This window comes from Pan troglodytes, chromosome 4 (genome assembly GCF_028858775.2).
Source record: "Pan troglodytes isolate AG18354 chromosome 4, NHGRI_mPanTro3-v2.0_pri, whole genome shotgun sequence".
NCBI classification, from domain to species: domain Eukaryota; kingdom Metazoa; phylum Chordata; class Mammalia; order Primates; family Hominidae; genus Pan; species Pan troglodytes.
Genome location: NC_072402.2, coordinates 140,167,066 through 140,188,236, shown reverse-complemented (window position 1 = coordinate 140,188,236; position 21,171 = coordinate 140,167,066). Strand labels below are relative to the sequence as shown.

Genomic DNA, 21,171 nt, shown 5'->3' with positions numbered 1-21,171 from the left:
ATTTTCTTTTCTTTTTTTTTTTTTTGAAATGGAGTCTCGCTCTGTCACCCAGGCTGGAGTGCAGTGGCGTGATCTCAGCTCACTGCAAGCTCTGCCTCCTGGGTTCATGCCATTCTCCTGCCTCAGCCTCCCAAGTAGCTGCGACTACAGGCGCCCGCCACCACGCCCAGCTAATTTTTTTGTATTTTTAGTAGAGACGGGGTCTCACCATGTTAGCCAGGATGGTCTCAATCTCCGGACCTCGTGATCTGCCCTCCTTGGCCTCCCAAAGTGCTGGGATTACAGGCGTGAGCCACCGTGCCCGGCCTATCATTCCCATTTTCAAGATGACAAACTGAGGCTTACCAGAGTTACACAATCAGGATTCAACACTTGGGTCTCTCTGACTCCAGGTTCAAGGCTTTTCCAACAAGCCCACCCCAACCCCGCTCCTCTTTGTGTGTTACCATTGCTAATAAACAGACTTTCCTCCCCAGGCTGGAGCGACTTCCTACCATTTGCCAAACACATGCCCCCCACCTTGCTCTCTGCCCTGGTGGACAGATGACACCGTTTAAACCAATTCAGAGTTTAACCTATAATCTTGGTGTCAGTTGGTGGCTAACAGCTGCCTTGTAAGTTTAATAGGTGCACCAGATCTCCGGCAGGTGCAGACAAACCACAAAGAAACCCACTCTGAATCTCTGCATGCTGGAACTGTCCCTAGATTACAAACCAAACTGCATGTAGCGGTGCCATCAGGCAAGTCTCTTAAGTTTTGTCAGGAATGCTACAAAGACTTTTTAAAAAACCAACCTTTGTTTCAGATGTTACTAAAAGGAAAGGTACTGTAAATAACTCTCATATGGGGCTGATCAATTGCTCTTCTAAACCAAGATCTATTCATACAGCATTGTAACCAAAACCTGAAATACTGTTATATTGCAAGGAGAGGGCATTCTAGAAGCAAGGATTTAAGTGTCAGACAAATAAGATTTACTCCAGATTCTAGTCAAAATCCCCTTTAATTTATGTTAAACATGGTATTTTAAGCATCACTAATTTTCTCTTCAAACAGGACTTCCATCTAGAAGCCAGGCCTTCTGACTTCCCTTTCCCGTCAATTCCCACAGTTCCCCTCCCTTTCCAGGCTTCCAGGCTACTTTACACAAATGCTTTCATCTCCATCAGTGGCTTTCCTGTTCAATGCATCATGACATTAGCATGGTTTTTCCCATCATTTTCCATCTGGACCCCACTCACCTAACAAAGTTTGCTCATCACTCATAGGCACACAGAGTCTGCAGGAGTGAGAGTAACAGGGCATCATGAAGGGACTGGCCAGGACACAGAAAACCCAAATCCTACCACAAATCAGCCACCCTTCCCCATGAGGCCCCAAGGGAAAGGGGTGCAAGGAGGACAGAGCAAGGCAAAGCAACACCTTATTATTGGCTGGTTGGCCTCTGGCTCTGAGTAGAACCCCAGCAACACTGGCTGGCTTGCGAGCTCCCTCACTGGAGCTAGCGAGGCTTGAGTGCCCCAAGGGGTTTTCTTGAATGCCCACCCCCAGACCCAAATCTGTGCCTCCACCCAGAGCCAGCCACCACAACACACCAGCAAGAAGAACAAGCAAGACAAATGGGGCGACGGACCCAATGCCTAGAACGGAGTAAACCTAGGCCACTCCCCCCGTCCTCTCCAGCCAGAGGAGGGTAAGGGTGGACCCTGGAGGGAATGAATGGGAATGAATGAACAGACAGACAACATGACAAGGGGGCAAAAAAAGAACTGTCAGGCCTTCTTCAATGGGGCAGGCCTCAGTCCAAGTTATTTCTCAGCCTCCTGGGAAGGAGGGCAGACAGGGCAAAAATAGGCCCCATCTCTTACCCTCAGAAGCAGAGAGTGAGGAGACAGCAGGAGAGAGGTCCCCGGAGGGAACAGGAGTCCAGTGCTTAGGGGTCTGGCCACACAAAAGCAGAGTGAGAAAGGCCCCACAAGTCTGCATCCAAGGCTGTGGAGCCGAATGCTCCATCCACCTCCCCCAGCCTCCTCAACACAGGCGCACATTCTCACCTGCACCTGTGGGCTGTGGCAACACTTCCTCAATTCCACACCTAGAAGTGGCCAGCTGGGAAGTTAAGGTGCTGAGATGGACCTCCGACTCGTTCTCCTAGAGAACCATGTCACATAGCCGTCTATGCTTCTAAACCTCATTTTTTTGGTTTTATTTTTATCTTTTTCAGCTTTATTGAGGTATAACTGTTAAAATTGTATATATTTAGGCTGGGCGCAGTGGCTCATGCCTGTAATCCCAGCACTTTGGGAGGCCGAGGCGGGCGGATCACCTGAGGTCGGGAGTTCGAGACCAGCCTGACCAGCATGGAGAAACCCTGTCTCTACTAAAGAAAATACAAAATTAGCCAGGCATGGTGGCACATGCCTGTAATCCCAGCTATTAGGGAGGCTGAGGCAGGAGAATCACTTGAACCTGGAAGGTGGAGGTTGCGGTGAGCCAAGATCACGCCATTGCACTCCAGCCTGGGCAACAAGAGTGAACCTCCGTCTCAAAAAAAAAAAAAATTGTATATATTTAAATAGTATAATGTAATGATTTGATATATGTAAATATTGTAAATTGATTACCCCAATCAAATTAACATATCCATCACCTGTTTTTTTTTATGAGGTTTAAGGTTTACTCTCAGCACATTTCAAATATGTAATACAGTATGATTAACTATAGTCATATCAGGCTGTACATCAGTGCCTCCAAATCTGTTCATCCTATGACTGAAAGTTTGTACCCTTTGACCAACATCTCCCCATATCCTCTGCCCCCCACCCAGCCCCTGGCAAATGCTTTTCTACTGTTTCTATGAGCTTGAAATTTTTTGTTCTGAAATATAAGTTTTTTCCTACAGGTTTGCCCAAGGGGCTAACTGAACAAAAAGAACCTGGAAGGGGCTCAGCCACGTTCCTTCCACCAGCTTCCTGATTCCATGGCGTTTTCATCAAGCAAAACCCAGGTACTCCGCGATGCTGGGCAGAAGGTGGCAAGCGTGGTGGGTAAGAACGCAGGCTTCGAGTCAGATGGCCGGGGGGGTCACACACCAGCTCTGCCACTTACTATGTGGTGACCTTGAGCAAGTTAGTAAACCTATCAGTGTCCTCATCTATGAAACAGGCAGAGCAATAGTAGCAACCTCAGAGTTGGGTGTGAAGCTCAGATGAGACAATCCATGTAAAACACTGAGCATAGTGCCAGGCACACAGTGAGCATGCAGTAAAAGCTGGCAGCTGCGATGATGATGGTGGCACTGTTATTATATTATCACTACGACTATAAGAATAATAGGCCAGGCGCGGTGGCTCACGCCTGTAATCCCAGCACTTTGGGAGGCCAAGGCTGGCGGATCACAAGGTCAGGAGATCAAGACCATCCTGGCTAACATGGCAAAACCCCATCTCTACTAAAAATACAAAAAATTAGCCAGGTGTGGTGGTGGGCGCCTGTAGTCCCAGCTACTCGGGAGGCTGAGGCAGGAGAATGGCATGAACCCGGGAGGCAGAGCTTGCAGTGAGCTGAGATCACGCCACTGCATTCCAGCCTGGGCGAGAGAGCGAGATTCCGTCTCAAAAAAAAAAAAAGAATAGCATCAATATTGACCTGCGCTGTCAGAGCTGGAAGGAATTTTAAAGATCCCCAAACCAGTGGTCCCCAACCTTTTTGGCACCAAGGACCGGTTTTGCAAAAGACAATTTTTCCAAGGTCCGGGGGTTGGGGGGATGGTTTTGAGATGATTCAAGTGCGTTACATTTATTGAGCACTTTATTTCTATCATTATTACATTGTAACATATTAATGAAATAATTATACAACTCACCATAATATAGAATCAATAGGAGCCCTGAGCTTGTTTTCCTGCAACTAGATGGTTCCACCTGGGGGTGATGGGAGACAGTGGCAGATCATCAGGCATTAGATTCTCATAAGGAGCACAAAACCTAGATCCCTCACATGCGCAGTTCACAACAGGGTTCCGCTCTCACAAGAATCTAATGCCACCACTGAACTGACCGAGGCAGGGCACAGGTGGTAATGTTCACCTGCCCACTGCTCATTTTCTGCTGTTTGCCCGGTTCGTAACAGGGTCTGCAGCCCAGGGTTTGGGGACCCCTGCCCTAGACCGTTGCTTCTCAAACCTTACTCCAGTTTCACTCTGGATTGCCATGGCTTCTAGGGGCAATGGAGTGTCCACTTTCCTGCTTGTTCCTTTTGCTTCTCTGCAACTGCTGACCCTTGTCTACCAAGGTGCATTCAAAGTCTTTCTTCACATCACCACAGACACTCTCACACATGGTGTGTTTGGAGCAAGGTTAATGGGCGATAGGAGCTCTTCACTGTGAAGACCACAAATAGTTAACCAAATGCCCAACTCACCTCTTTGTCTCCCCACCTCCACTGCATTATATGAATTTCTTTGAAGGGAAAACATGGATTTGCTCAGCCTTCTTCTAGTTCATTTACTCATACTCCTACCTCCAATAAATACTCTGGTAGTTGTTACCATATTTGAAGAAATGCTACAAGCAGAATTGTTAAAAATAGTAACAGAACAGCGATTTATACCTTAAACAAATCATTCCAACAGATGGGACTTAAAGCATTTATTATCCCTCTCTGGTCTGGGACTTTTCAAACACTGCATTTCCAGCCGGCCAAACTGGGAGCTATTTGATAGTACCTCTCTGACCAATTACATACTAATTAAAAGAACTTGGTGTGGGCTGGAGGGAGCAGCTTTGCATATGGACTTTAATTACTGGGCTCCAGTTTTGCCAAGAAAACACAAAGGGCTTTTTTGGCTGGAAGCTGCGGCTTAGAATGAACATATGGCTTGCGTGGGAGGGGAGGGTTGAGAGTGTAATCCTAAACAGGAAGTGGAGTATTTCCCCGCCCCGTAATCTCCTGGAAGTAACTATGTACCAGGGTCATCCAAAATCCCTGATTCAGTGCCCGGAACAAAGGGCAGCCTGAGTGGGCAGTGAGCTGCCACTCTGGACCTGTCATTCAATCCTGGGGTCATCTCTGGATCAGGATTCTTTCTTGCCCCTCTGGCCTTTTCCTGTTGTTTTTTGGATTAGAACCTCATGTCTCTTCCCAGGTTTCACAGAGCCTGGGGTAGCCCAGTATTAATTTTTGGCTCCCCAGAATCCATTTCCCTGTCTCCTAGTTATGTCATCCCAAACTCCCCAGTGCTCAAGGCTCAGGCAGGGCTATACCTCGGGCTCCAGGGAGGAGCATGTGGCCCAGTACTGATCAATTTAATCCCTCTGGCCAGAGTGTCTGGTTCAAGGATGAGTGTTTGCCCTGAACCAGTACAATCAGCATGATGCTCAGGACGTGTGTGGGAGCTCACACGTGGGTAGCTATGTTTTTCTGTGCAATTTGGGGATTGAAAGGTGATGACTGGAGGTGTGGCAGTCATCTTGCTGCCATAGGAAGGAGCAGACCTGAAAATGGAGACAACCCACGGGAAGCGGGGAGAGAGAGAGACACACACACACACACGCACACACAAAAAGCACTGGAATAGCATCTGAGGTCCTGGATTAAGCTATTGCTGAATGAATCCACTCACGACCTTTCAGTATTGTAAGCCAATGAATTCCTTTTATGCTTAAGCTGGCTTCAGTTAGGTTTTCTGTCCATTTGCAACTAAAATCATCCTATCTGGTAGCAATAAGATCAGGAGGCAGAAGTTAAAACAACAACTATTCAATCTAACAGAGATCCAGCCTACCAAGAACACACTTGCCAAAGCCTCTGTGGAGCCATGGAGACCTCGGCCAGAGTCAAAGAATTATAGAGGTGGAAGAGACCTTGGAGACAACACATCCTGTTCAACCACCATTGCTGACTTTCTTTCTCTAAGTGGGTATGTACCTAGAGGTCCAGGGAGGAAGGACAGCACATAGTAAGCAAGAGGCAAACTCTTCTTCCCCTTGCTGCCTCAATGCCTTGTATGAGGCTGTTGCTCAATAAAACCTTTTTGACTGAACATTACAGAGCCAGTCACCAATAACCAACCTCTCTCTCAAACATGCAGCTAGTAAACACCATTTTTTTTTTTTTTTTTTTTTTTTTACAGCATCTCACTCTGTCACCCAGGCTGGAGTTCAGTGCTGAGATCTCAGCTCACTGCAACCTCTGCCTCCTGGGTTCTAGCAATTCTCATGCCTCAGCCTCCTGAGTAACTGGGATTACAGGCACGTGCCACCATGCCTGGCTAATTTTTGTATTTTTAGTAGAGACGAGTTTTCACTATGTTGGCCAGGCTGATCTCGAACTTCTGACCTCAGGTGATCCACCCACCTTGGCCTCCCAAAGTGCTGGGATTAAGATGTGAGCCACCACGCCGGGCCTGCTTTTCTTTTTACAAGGCATGTATCTCTTCCAATAATTCCCTGAGTGGATTACTTTCACCTCCTACAGCAGTTTGTCTCTCCTTCCTTCTGTTTCTTTGCTTGACACTACCTTCTCATTTCTTTCTATTCTCTATTTTGCCCTTTCCTTTTTTGCTCAAAACTTTTCTTTACTTCTTGATTCCACATTACCTATAGGCACTTAAGAATCTACACATTGTTGGCCGGGCACGGTGGCTCACGCCTGTAATCCCAGCACTTTGGGAGGCCGAGGCGGGCAGATCACGAGGTCAGGAGATCGCAAACATCCTGACTAACATGGTGAAACCCCGTCTCTACTAAAAATACAAAAAATTAGCCGAGCGTGGTGGTGGGCGCCTGTAGTTCCAGCTACTCAGGAGGCTGAGGCAGGAGAATGGCGTGAACCCGGGAGGCGGAGCTTGCAGTGAGCCGAGATTGCACCACTGCACTCCAGCCTGGGCAACAGAGCGAGACTCCGTCTCAAAAAAAAAAGAATCTACACGTTGTTCACTTCTCCATCCTTTAACTTCTACTGCAAACCCTGAATCAGCTATCCGTCGTCACCCATCCTCTAACCTATCCTCACACATAGTTCGACTGCATTAAAAACAGCTATTTTTTTTACACCCTGTCCCCAAGCAAACATGCATACACACACACACACACACACACACACACACACCCGCTAAAATCAATTTCTCACAACTGAGTTATCAACATCTTTACGAGAGCCAAGGGATATTTCTTCCTAGAATCAGATCTCGCAGCCACCCAAGATATTTTTACATGGTTCGGGATGGTAGTGGAAAGTAAATGTAATTGTCCATTTCTTGCCAATGCCTTGTAGGACATGATCAGTTATTTAAACTTCCTGTAACTAAATTCCCCCTATTTCTGTGACAGATTAATGCCATTTGCCAGCATATAATGTTAGCCAAGTTCTGGTAACACACAGAGGGAAAGCTTCATGTAAACCTTAAGCAAAGTTATTACTCTCTGGAATCCAGTATGCAATTGGCACTCCTTAAGAATTACAATTATTATTTTTATATTCCTTTTAGAGTGTCTTAGGAACTTACAGGTCTTCAGAGAAAAAGCTGTGGGATTTTGGATGAGAGTCACAAAATCATTTGCTCTCTAGTCCAAGTGAAATCTTTTATTAGAACTTTGGACTGGGAAGGTGGAAAGTTAATTCAGGATATAAAATAAACAAGTGATACCTTGAATCTATGCAGCCTCCCATTGCAAAAATCGGCAACTGCTCCCACGTAGCACTTAATCCTCAGAGCCTTCTTTTACTGGAAGTTGTTCTGAGGAAAGGAATACAAATAAAGAAAAATTTAAAGAAAATGTACGATGGGTACAAATTCTAGGCTTCCTTTCTTATTCCCATTGTTAATATAACTCTATTTAGACAAGTTCCCTACTTTCTTATTCAACTTCAAAACTGTAATTACTTAGAGAACTGAAAAAAAAAATCTACCTTTCCCAGCCTCACTTCTTTACTCTCTTTGGAAACAAGTCTGTGTACCTTCTCAGACACCCTCCGCTGCTTCCTTCTTCCTTTCTCTCTAGGCCAGGATCCCAACTGTCCTGGTTGCCCCTCTACCCCTAATGGTCTGAGGTCCGGCTTCCTGAGAGGCCACTGAGAGGATGGGTGATACAACCCTGAGCCCCCAAGGAGTGCTTTACCAATGAGAAACAGGAGCAGGGGCAGAGTGGGAAAGAGCTGGATTCCTGTTTCCTTCTTTCTCCCGCTATGCTAAGGCCGGATTCCTCCAGTAAATTGTCTGGAAGAGCCCTGCATGCTGAGTGACCTGCTTGATCCTTCATGGCTTATTTTGAAATGATAGCCAGCAGAAAAAAAAGAAAATGAAAGAAATTCATGTATCCCATTGTGTCTCCCTGTGCCCCACACACCCTCACCCTGCGATTTCACCTCCCAGATGAAGTTTTAGCACCAGGGTCCTTGCCTCCGACTCTGCTTTCTGGAGGACCAAAGCTAAGATGTTTATTTTCTCTAGACCAGCATTTTTCAAGGCGTGATCTGCAGACCACCTGCATCAGAATCCTCTGGGGTACCTGCTAGAAAGGCAGATTTCCAGGTCTACTTTAGAGATTCAGATTCAGTAGGCCTGCGGTGGATCCTAGGAATCTGCATTAACAATCTCCAAAGTTGACTCCTAAACACTATAAAACATGAGAACCACTGGTCCAAATTCCTCCAGTGTCTCCCAAGCTCTGCGAATAGGACTTTGTGGTCACCCAGGCTAGAACTGCAGCACGTGCCCCTTTATCCCTCATTCTTGCTGAGTCCTACTGATATTTACCAATGTAATATCACCAGCTTCTGCACCTGCTCTCTGTTCTCCAATCCCACTATCCCCATTTGGGCTTATCTCCTATTACCTGGACTATCATCAAAGCTTCCTAAATAGGCTCCCCAGTTACCTTCCAAAACAACACTAAAATCAGGGATAAGGCTGCGAATTTCCTAGAGCATCTAGAAAAGCACAGTACAAGAAGCGGGTATGCAACTTATCAGAGAGATGTATGAAGTCCCTGAGGTGATGTGCCTTCAGCTGGATACAGTCAGGCCTGTGCTAGATTTATGATCCTGCCCATTTGCTGTGTTTAGTTCTTATATCATTGCTACACTTGTTTTACTGATCATGACAACATGTATGGTCAACTCCACGTGAGGAGAGGTCAGCTCATCTATATCTGTGCAATCCTATATATCTAATGGGGCACACTGCACACAATGGGTGCTTTACACAGGCTACTGACAGTCAAGATAACAGGGATATAAAATTCATTTTCTTTTCTTTCCTCCCTTTCAACCTTCCCAGACCCATGTCACTCAATCTCGCTTCTGAACTTGATAAACACTTCTAACATAGCTTGAAAACTCTCCTAGGCTCTCTTCTGCAAGATTTTGGCCAAAATCCATTTAAGTGCACCTGTGTTCTGTTTATTTCCTTCTTCACTGTCTATTCTTTCTGACATGAGAAACTGAATGTTCTTCCTTATAAGGACACAAATTATATTGCTTAACTGTGATAATTATAACTAACATTTAATAAGCACTTACCATGATCTAAGCCCTTTCCAGGCATTTCTTCATTTAGTCTTTTTTTTTTAAGACAGGGCCTCACCATCACCCAGGCTGCAGTGCAGTGGTGTGATCATAGCTCACTGCAGCCTCGACCTCCTGAACTCAGATGATTCTCCCACCTGAGCCTCCCAAGTAGCTGGGACCACAGGCACATGACACTGTGCCAGGTCAATTTTTTTATTTTTTGTAGAGACAAGGCCTTTTATGTTGCCCAGGCTAGTCTTGAACTCCTGGGCTCAAGCCATCCTCCTGTCTCAGCCTCCCAAAGTGCTGGGATTATAGGTGTGAGTCAGTGCACCTGGCCTCATTTAGTCCTTTTGAAAGCCCTAACAGGTAGGTACTTGTATTGGCCCAAGGTGAGATTTGGGTGGGGACACAGCCAAACCATATCAGTACTATTTTTATCTGCCTTTACAGATAAGGAAACTGAGGCTTGGAGAAATTATAACTAGTCTTCAGAAAGTCCTGGAGGTTGTCTGATTACAAGGTCTAGGATTATAACCATTCTGGTACCTTCTTTCCTCACTGCCTGTTGATGCACAGTGATTTTCCACAGTGTAGCTACCAAATATGAACTTCTCAAGCTGAACAATTGTCCACATTCATGGCTGACAGAAGTCACCCCACAATGAGAGCAGGTTACTAGCCTCACAGTCTTGGTCCTCTGCCTACTCTCAACCAACCTTCTGGTTTTTGCAGATCTACCTGTGCCGTCCCACTTGCCATATGGTTCTGTCATTTCATTTGACAGAATGACATTTCATTTCTAGATAATATATGCAGTCTTCATGTTTGACGTGTCTTGCAAGTATTCATGCCATATCAAGCCAGGGGCTCATTTCCCTCCCAATACTTCTTCCACAAACATCCTCCAATTCCATCTACCCTGAAGCCCTGCTTCACACTCTCATCCTGGCATCTAAACCACTACAGAAACATGTCTCACAGCATCCTAGTGACTCAGAATCCCCACGACAGAATCCTGTGTGGCCACTTGACAGTTTTCTTCTTTGAAATCGCCTTAATTGGCCCTCAAATCTCCCAGTGAACAGTTCTCTCTTCTCAGTAACTCCGTGTGGACTCCATATCCTTTTCTATATGCTTCTTTGTCCTTCTGAGCCTTTAAAACTAACCAAGATTTGAGCTGAAGTGTGAGGTTAATTAACTGGCTTTGGCATGCCACTTGATTCATCAAGACATAGGCCTATCCCCCTGTTTTTAACAGGCCTGAGTCATCCCATGATGGTAGTATTCCCTATTCCTAGATCCTTAGGTGATGATAACTGCCCTCCACCCCAAGCTTGATTTAACATTTAAGCTTGGCTTTCCAGCTATCTTGGTCTCCCCATGCCTGCACACCTGGAACCATTCACAAAGTGGTAGCTGAAATTTCCACTAATTCAAATGGAATGCTAGGGATGGAGGCCATTGGGAGGCCCTCAGCTTATCTCAAGACACAGGGCAAGGAGCAGTTCTAATCTAAGAAGCGCATGTGTCAACAAACCTAAAGAGTGCCCACTGGGGGCAGAGCCCTGAGCTAGCTGCACTGGAGCAGCCCAGCTATGTATATGGTTGCCCTGAGGCATGTACAGACATCATGGACAATGCTATGGACTGAGTCGTGTCTCCCCAAAATCCACATGTTGAAGTCCTAACCCCCAAAATGACTATTAGGTGATAGGGTCTTTAAGAGGTAACTGAAGTTAAATGAAACCATAAGGATGAGGTCCTAATTGAATAGGACTGGGATCTTTATAAAAAAAAGAGAGAGAGATTGAACTCTCTCTTTCTCCACCATGTGAGGACACAGCAAGAAGGTGGCTGTCTGCAAGCCAGGAAGAGAGCCCTCACCAGAAACTGACCATGCTGGACTTCCCAGGCTTCAGAACCATGAGAAATAAAATTCTATTCTTTTAGCCACCCAACCTATAATGTTTTGTTATGGCAGCCTGAGTTGACTAACAACAGCAAACTCTTATGGCCACATCTAGTCAACACGGCTGATGGGAAAAAACAGGAATTCAGAGACATTACTCTCCTTATCTGCCTAGCCACTCTACTTGGAAAAGGTACAGAAATCAGGGAAGGAAGCAAGCAAACTGGAGAGAAACACATGTGAAAATGATTCCATCCACCAATTAGCATTTATGGAATATTGTATACCATTATAAATTCTTTTCAAACAAAATATATTCATATTTGTTTATAAATGCATGGAAGAAAGATCTGGAAAGGTATACACTAAATGAATAAAGTTTGATGGAGTAGAGAGTGGTGATAGCAGCAGTGGCCTGTCTGGAGCAGCCACTGCCATGACACTGGTTGCAGTGGGGGAGATGCAGCCAGGGCTGTGCACTTCACAGAGCTGGTGGAAGCCAGAAACAGGCAGAAGCTCCAACCCTTCCGAGTTGGAGGGGTGGGAGCCCCACCCTCCCAGGTGCAGCTGCAGCCACCCAGCCACAGCTGTGGACCTGGGCATCTCTGCACTTTTGGGGGCCTGAGAAGGCTCCTTTCCCCTGCAGGCTCAGAAGCGCCTCCTCCCACTGCCTAGCCTCTCCTCACTCTCAGCACCTGCACCAATTTCAGAGTGAAGCTGAGGCCACGCCCAGGCACTGTCACAACCCAGCACACTTAGGGTAGTGCTGACACACCAGCCTCCTGTTTCCTCAGCCCCCTCTGGACTTTGGGTGCTGATAAGCACAGGAGGGAGGCTGAGCAAGGTGTGAGGGCCTGCAGGCACCCCTCAGTATGAACAGCCTGGGCACCATGGACAGCAACAGGAGGCAGACAGGTTCCCAGCCAAAAAAAGGTGGGTCCCCAGTGAAATCCCACCTTCAGGCCAGGGATGGCCTGGGGGCTGGGCTGCCAGTTCTGCAGACTCAAGTGAGAACTTACAGTGCTTTTTCCAGGCCTGCTCATGGCTGCCCAAGGACCAATCAGCATGCACTTCCTCCCTTCTGAAGCCCATAAAAACCCCAAACTCAACCAGACTTTGACAGAAGTCAGGAGGACCTGTCTGCAGAGAGGAGCTACCCACTGTGGGTCTCCTCTCAGCAGAGAGCTGAATGAACTTGTCAGGATGCCCCCCAACCTGCAGAGAGGAGCTACCCTCTGCAGGTCTCCCCTCCACTGAGAGCTGTACACTTGTCAAGATGACCTGCCTGCGGATGGGAGCTTCCCATTTCAGGTCTCCTGAAAACTGTTCTGCTGCTCAGTGAAGCTCCTCTCTGCCATGCTCACTCTCCAGTTGTACGTGTACCTCACTATTCCTGGACATGGGACAAGAACTCGGGACCTGCCAAATGACAGGATTAAAAGAGTTGTAACACAAATAGGGCTGGAACACGCCCCCTGCTCACCACATTGTAGATGACGAGGAGAAAAGAGCTGCAGCCCTTAGGGGAGCCCAGACTTAGAGTTTCCCAAGCCAGGACTGTGACGCCCTCTTTGGGGTTCTGTGGTTCCTGGTGTTTACAAGCTTCTGGGTGCCACCACGTTCCCCTCATCAAGACACAGGTGCCCATAGCAGAAGCTGCATGCAGTACATCTGGTCCAGCCACAGCCTTGCACAGAGCCAACACCTATGTTGGTGCCTGTAGGTGCCTGCCTTGCCACAGCAGCCAATGTGCCTGGCTGCACACAGTGGCCAGACCCCGCACTTGCTCACCCACACACCCCTCACTGCTCTGCACCTGGCTCACCCTTGGCAGGTGTGGATCCAGCCCATTAGCGTGAGCCGAGCGCTGCCTGCCACGCCGAGTAGACAGAATGAACCCAGTGGGTGCAAGTAATACTCAGGCAGATGGCACCACTGGCCACAGAGGTTTCTGGCTGGCGAAGAGACCCCCCAAGGATCCCTGTGACAGTGGAAAGGGGAGGGGAAGAAAAAAACAAGGAGGCTGATGAAGAGGGGCTTTTACTGATGTAAAATTATTTTAACACATTCACCTGTATAGGGGAAAACACACACTTTTGCAAATATCTGCCAAATCAGGAAGAAATGCAGCATGCAAGGCATTGTGGGCCTGCTTTCCTGTTTGACAGGTGTATTAGTCCATTCTTGCATTGCTGTAAAGAAGTATCTGAGACTGGGTAATTTATAAAGAAAAGAGGTTCAACTGACTCACAGTTCCATAGGCTGTATGAGAAGCATGGCTATGGAGGCCTCTGGAAACTTACAATCATGGCAGAAAGTGGAGGGGAAGCAGGCACGTCTTACATGGTTGGAGAAGGAGGAAGAAGGTGAAGGGGGAGGTGCTACACACTTTTAAATAGCCAGATCTCATGAGAACTTACTATCATGAGAAAAGCAAGGGGGAAATCTACCCCCATGATCAAACCACCTCCCATCAAACCCCTCCTCCAACGCTGGTAGTTACAATTCGACCAGATTTGGGCAGCGACATAAATCCAAACCATATCAGCAGGTGATCCTACTCCCCAGACTTTTTCTCTGGGACACGGGACTATAACCACTTTCAAGGTGCTGAGAGCTGTCTATCCTATTAATGACTATATCCCCAGTACCTAGCATGTACCTGGCACATAGTAAATGCTCAAACATTGGGTTGCTTGCATACATGAATACATGAATGCATGAATAAATTAATGGGGGATGGAGCAGAACCAAATAATAAAGTTCTTTGGGAAGGTCTAACCTGGTCAGGAGAGTTAATTAAAGCCTCAGAACACAAATCTGTGTGACTTTGTGGAAGAAGGCATGAGTGTGGGGCAAGTGGGGAATCTGTATGACTTCAAGTTTTAAATAATTCAAGGGACTTTAGGTGGTATATGGTCTAAGAAAAGGGTCAGACAGACTGGGGTTCTTGGAGTAGAGCCCAAGATTCCAGTATTGAAAGACAGACTAATGTCTTTAACAAGAGTATATGCCCCGCTGTGCTACCAGACAACCAAGAACCGCACGAGTTCTCATGTGCTTCTCATACAGACCTGCCTACCTAAAACATGAAGGGGTCTTGATAGAAATGACTTGCTTCATGTCATATTGAGACTCAGCATAGCATGAAGGTTAAGAACACAGGCTCTGGCCCTAGACTACCTGGATTAAAATCCTGGCTTCATCACTTAGTAGAGATAGTTAACTTTCCAATGCTCCAGTGTCTCCACTTGTAAAATGAGGATGGTCAGAGTACCTGGTTTATAGAAGAAACTCGGAATGGTGCCTGGTCCTAGGAAAGAAGGGAGAAGTAAGGAAACCTCAGCTGATAAGAAGACAGCCAAGTGAAATCATGTGACTTTACTTGTGCAGAACTCATCATTCCAAGTTACAGAAACAAAATAACTTGCATTAAAACCTACATTGTTTTTTGAGACAGGGTCTTGCTATGTTGCCCAGGCTAGAGTGCAGTGGCATGATCACAGCTCACTGCAGCCTCAACCTCCCAGGCTTGATCATCCTCCCACCTCAGCCTTCCAAGTAGCTGGGACTACAGGCACATGCCACCACACTTGACTAATTTTTGTATTTTTTAGAGAGACAGGGTTTCACTATGTTGCTTAGGATTGTCCTGAACTCCTGGGCTCAAGCAATCCTCACACCTTGGCCTCCCAAAGTGCTGGGATTACAGTTGTGAGCTACCACATCCAGCCTAAAATCTACATTTGATACATCATTGCAATGATCTTTAGATGTGTCTATGTGGCTAAATACATGGGCATCAACCTTTTTGTGACATACACCTTCTCCTAGTTATTCAATCAAACCCTAACCTAGGTGCTGCTGTGAAGGGATTTTATAGATGTGATTAAAGGCCCTAATCAGTTGACTCTAATCTAGGGAGATGATATTCGATGGGCCCAACTCAATCAGGTGAGCCATTAAAAGGGATTGAGCTTTTCCTGGTAAAAGAGATTCCAACAGCAGGTGGATCCACAATTGCTTTTCCTTCACTGGATTTTCCCTATTTGGCTGCCTGTGGACAAGCTTCAGCAATGCCCATGTGATTCTTCCTTCCTGATAGTATGCCCTGTGGGTTTCAGGCTTACTTAGCCAAGCCCCACAATTATGTAAGCCAATTCTTTGTCATACATTTATTAAAACATGTATCTCCTACTGGTGTTGCTTCTCTGCTTGACTTCTGACTGATACATTTCTCAGAAGTGTTAACTTGAGGGTGCAATGAACCACTTCCCCTTTTCCAAATCAAGCATATTAAGGATCAAAGGGCTGAATATGAGCACCAGTACACAGTCAATTCTTATAACTCGCAGTAGTTATGTTCCATAAAGTGACTGCAAACACTGCATTGGCAAATATTAAACCATTTCTCCCAAGGGAAATACAGAAGGAGGTTTCTTAAAGCCTCTAGCCAAACGGATCAACATTTTTTGTCAACTGATCAATACATCGATGTGCTTTATGTATGTTCCTGTTTAAAGACAACTCACTCAATACATATTTTTGATTCATTAACACTGAACTCAGCCAGCAGCACTAAAACTCAAGCCTGAACAAAGCTTATCTAACACATGTATTTTCTTTGCAAGGCACATCACAGCCTTCTGGAGCTTGGGAACACTAGACAGCACAATGCCTGGGGGCCATTTAAACAGCAAAATCAAGGCCAGGAGTGGTGGTGTGCACCTGTAGTCCCAGCACTGTGGGAGGCTGAGGCAGGAGGATTGTTGAGGCCAGGAATTCAAGGTTACAGTGAGCTACAATCACACCACTGCATTTCACATCAGCCTGGACAAAAAAGCAAGATCCTGTCTCAAAAAATTTTGAAAATAAAAATAAAAAATGAACAACAAAATCGCTAGCAAAAAGCACAAAAACGTGAAAAACACAGCACACGCAGAATACTAAGAGGACACTTGACCACAGTATGAGGGCTGAAAAGTGAAGGCAGAGTGTCTTGTTGTTCCAACTCAGCTGGGACCATGTGAACTGAGTGACTCAAATTTTGTTCTGGTCCCATGATGTCCACAAATGAACACAAAAGTGCTACAAATATGGATTTTTCACTCTTTCCCCTTTAAAAAGATTCTTCTTCTCTTCCATCCCAAGCATTAATTTCTCTAGTTTGGATCCACCCTCATCCACCTCCGTTTCTTTTCTATTTTGTCCTCATCTTTGGCCCTCACAAGTGACGCTGGACCTTCTCTGTTTCCTGCTCTTCATCTCTGCAGGAGAATGGCAAAAAGATGACCAGATCTGAGGCTGTGCCACGTTCAAGGCAAGAGGGCCTGGGTGAAAGCAACAGCAGAGAAGACAGAGAGGGAAACCCAGAAGGGGTTGACCCTTTCTTGATAAATGCTGAGAGCTGGAGGTTTAGGAAGGAGGAGTTGAAGGTGACTATAGTTTTTAATTTCATAAATCCAGCAAATGCTGAGGACCTGTGCTTGTGACGAAGAATACGAGAGATGGCAGTCTCTGAGGAAAGGCAATGAATTCTATTTGGGATGCATTAAGTTTGAAGTGCCCACAATATCCAGATGGTATATGTATCCATCAGTGCACTCAGTTGTAGAGAAACGAAAGCAACTCAGGCTAATTCAAGCACAAGAGGAAATTACTAGAGGATATCTGGCAATTCCTGTAATTTCCAGAACAGCCAGAGAACCAAGGTTGGCCCCTTTACAGCCAGGAGCAAACATCGAATTCATTCCGGACCTCAGCCAGTGAGGAGCCCCTTGTTGATACCGCTGGAAACTGACTCTAGCTCACTCACAGCCCTGGCTTGGGCTCTGCTTCCAGAATCCTGCCACTGTCATCCTCACCAGGAGAGATCTGTGTGGGCCCCGCTTCTAATCGGGATCAGAGCACGGGCTTCTGACAGGTGGGGCCTGAGCCACATGCCTGAGTTCTCGCTGCCAGCATGGGAAGGATTACTCTGGAGTGGGAAGCGCGTTCAGCCCCAAAAGGTGCAAGATTCCCAACACAGAGAATAACGTTCAGATGTTGGGTCATCAGAAAGACTAACAAATGTTCACCACTTATATTCAGAAGGGTTAGAAACAGGAACAGTAATAACAGCTTGCACTTTGAAGCATTTACTGTGTGTCAGGCACCATACAAATTGGTCAACATGCATTTAGAGTTTAAATTATACAAAGTATGAAGTGGGTGCAGGGAAGCGATCCCGGCAGAACAGGGCAATTTACTGCGCTGGTGAACTACCCCAGTTTTTCCAGGACTGAGGGGTTTCCCAGCAAGCAGGACTTTCAGTGCCAAGACAGAAGATCAGATCAAGATCTTAGGGAGAAAGGACAGCTGGTCAGCCCGGTCTCATCAGAAAATCCTGGGTCCAAATTCTAGCTTGTCCACCTGAGCCACGTAACCTAACTTATTTGAATCTCAGTTTTCTCCATTATAAACTAGGAACAACAAAAGTACCTCCCTCACAGAGTTGCTGTGGAGGATTAGAGATATGTGTGATGTACACAGCCCATCATCAGGTATGGTTTTTTTTGTTTGTTTTTTGTTTCTGAGACAGAGTTTCATTCTTGTTGCCCAAGCTGGAGTGCAATGGCACCATCTTGACTCACTGCAACCTCTGCCTCCCGGGTTCAAGTGCTTCTCCTGCCTCAGCCTCCTGAGTAGCTTGGATTACAGGCATCTGCCACCACACCCCACTAATTTTTTATATTTTTAGTGGAGACGGGGTTTCACCATGTTGGCCAGGCTGGTCTCGAACTCCTGACCTCAGGTGATCCCCCGCCTCGGCCCCCCAAATTGCTGGGATTACAGGTGTGAGCCACTGTGCCCAGTCCAGGTATGTATTAAGAGCACAAAAATGTTAGATTATTCTCAACTCCAGAAAACCTGAGTCTGCCCATGTCATAACAAATAGTACAACCAAGATTTCAATTTAGGACTGAACAACTGAAAAGTATACTTTAAATCCCTAAGGATCCCCATCCACATGGAGGTTGAAGCTATAGGAGAATGGAGGAATGGTGAGAAACTGGGATTATTACTACCTGATATCCTAATATTTAAGGCAGATAAAAAGGACGAAACCAACAAAGAACAGATAAAGAGACTGCAGATGGAAGAGATATCATAAAAGTAGCCGGGCGCAGTGGCTCACACCGGTAACCCAAGCACTTTGGGAGGCCAAGGCGGGGAGATCACCTGAGGTCAGGATTTCGAGACCAGCCCGGCCAACGTGGTGAAACCCTGTCTCTACTAAAAAATACAAAAATTAGTGGTGCATGGTGGCGGGCACCTGTAGCAGCTACTTGGGAGGCTGAGGCAGGAGAATCGCTTGAACCCGGGAGGCGAAGGTTGCATTGAGCTAAGATTGTGCCATTGCACTCCAGCCTTGGGTGACAGAGCCAGACTCTGTCTCAAAAAAAATGTGGAGTAACTGCAAAAAGCTGGGGTGGCCAATCAGATCCACTGTGGCAGAGAAGCCAGTAGGTTAGGAACACATACCATTTTTGTAATCAGAAGAGGACAAAAAGTTAAAAAAAAAAAAAAAAAAAAGGTGAGGAATGTTAGCTTTCAGCCATAATGGAATAACAGAGGGTGATTTATTCTCCTACCTTAACTAACTAGAAAAGCACACGCAATTTATGAAACAACAGTTTTCAGACATTGGACAAGTTTTTAGACAAAGCACAAGACAATGATCCCCTGAGAAAAGAAAACAAATTAGGTGAGCCCTGAGAGCGCCCCAGCTCACTGTCTGGATAGAGTTTCCAGGCCATAGTGCAGGGAGGAATAAAGTAGGTGGAATAATCCCCAGAGCTAAGACATGGCCAAGAGTAGTTCATGTTCCAACCAATCAAAGGGGAAAGACCTTCTAATACATGGAGCATCAAGTAGAGTCCTCAGGAGAACACTTCTTCAATATTGAGCCCAAGTTACCTTAGATGAGAAATTGGTAACCCTTTCTCTTTTTTGAGATGGAGTCTCACTCTGTCCCCCAGGTTGGAGTGCCGTGGCAGGATCTTGGCTCACTGTAACCTCCACCTCCCAGGTTCATGCGATTCTCCTGCCTCAGCCTCCAGAGCAGCTGGGTTTACAGGTATGCACCACCATGCCTGGCTAATTTTTGTGTTTTCAGTAGAGACAGGGTTTTGCATGTTGGTAAAGCTGGTCTCAAACTCCTGACCCCAAGTGATCCACCTGCCATGGCCTCCCAAAGTGCTGGGATTACAGGCATGGGCCACCAAGCTCGGCCAGGCAACCTTTTTCTTAAAGGACCAGATACAAATTTTTTTAGGCTTATGGTTCATAACAGCCACTGCTGCTGCAGCAACCCAATTCTGCTGCTGAAGTATAAAAGCAGCCCTAGACAATAGGCAAACAAATGGGTGCGGCTGTGTTCCAATAAAATCTTATTTACCAATACGGGCAGCTTGTCTGTGGGCCATAGTTTGTCAGCTCCAGACTTGGACTAAGTTCTGTTCTAGACTCACCCTCACAAGGCTGAAAAGCTAGACTCAAAGATCAGATTAATTCCAAGCAACACAGCTGTATCCCGCTGCATCCCAGAACAAAGTCCAACAATGTTTATGGAAATGCAAAGCACCCCAGCACTCCGCAATGTAGACTTCACAATATTTAGCATCCAATCGAAAGTTGACAGGCATGCAAAAAGTAGGAAAACATACCCCCTATTGAGGAATAGACCCCGAGATGCCGCAGATGACACAATTAGTATATGAAAACATTAAAACAGCATTCTAATTATGTACGTTCAAGAAAATTAAAGGAAAGCATGAGCGTGTTAAGGAGAGACATGGAAGGCAAAAAAAGGTTATGAATCAAACTTCCAGAGATGAAAAATAGAATGTCTGAGATGTAAAATAAACTGGATGAGATTAAGACATTAGATACTGCAGAAAAAAAAAAGGTTAATGAATTGAAATCATCTGTCAGTAAAAACACTGACAGAAAAAAAAACTAAAAAAAATGAACAGCACATCTGTGAGCTGTGGGACAACATGAAGCAGGCTAATATAATTGGAGCATGAGAAACAGGACAGGAATAAGGGGCATGAAATATATCTGAAGAAGTAATAGCCAAAATTCTTCCAAATTTAAGGAAAACTAGAAACCCACAGGTGCAATAAGCTTAACAAATCTCAAACAGAAGAAACATAAAGAAGACTACACCAAGGCATATGATAATCACATTGCTTATAACTAGTGATAAAGAGAAAATTTTTAAAGTAGAGAAAAAAACAAAGAGAAATAAAGATTGACAGTAGACTCCTTGTCATAACCAATACAACTCAGAAGACAGTGGTATCTTTAAAGTACTGAAAGGAAAAAAAAAAAAAAAAGGTTAACCTAGACCCAGCAAAAGTATTTTTTAAAACCAGAAGTGAAATAAAGACATTTTAAAACATAGGAAGAATTCATCACCAACAGACCACCATTAGAAATGTTAAAGAAGTCTTTCAGGCAGAAGGCTATGATACCAAATGGAAATCTGGATCTACACAAAGGAATGAAGAGTGCCAGAAATGAAAAATAGGTCGGCAAATATAAAATATCTTTTCTTCTCCCTTTTAAAAATCTTGGATGGTGGCCTGTAATCCCAGCACTTTAGGAGGCCAAGGTGGGAGGATCATGAGGTCAAGAGATCAAGACCATCCTGACCAACATGGTGAAACCCCATCTCTACTAAAAATACAAAAATTAGCCA

The 21,171-nt window shown here is 45.7% G+C and overlaps 1 long non-coding RNA gene across 4 annotated transcripts in view; it reads right to left on the bottom strand.

Annotated features, from left to right (window-relative positions):
• The window catches only part of LOC107974888 (uncharacterized), a 325,290-nt gene that overhangs the window by 243,618 nt on the left and 60,501 nt on the right, over positions 1 to 21,171 (bottom strand). For all 4 annotated transcript variants that reach the window (XR_002943956.3, XR_010157339.1, XR_010157340.1 and 1 more), the window contains exon 2: positions 7,650 to 7,739. This is a non-coding gene — a long non-coding RNA (uncharacterized LOC107974888). The remainder of the gene's footprint in view (positions 1 to 7,649; positions 7,740 to 21,171) is intronic.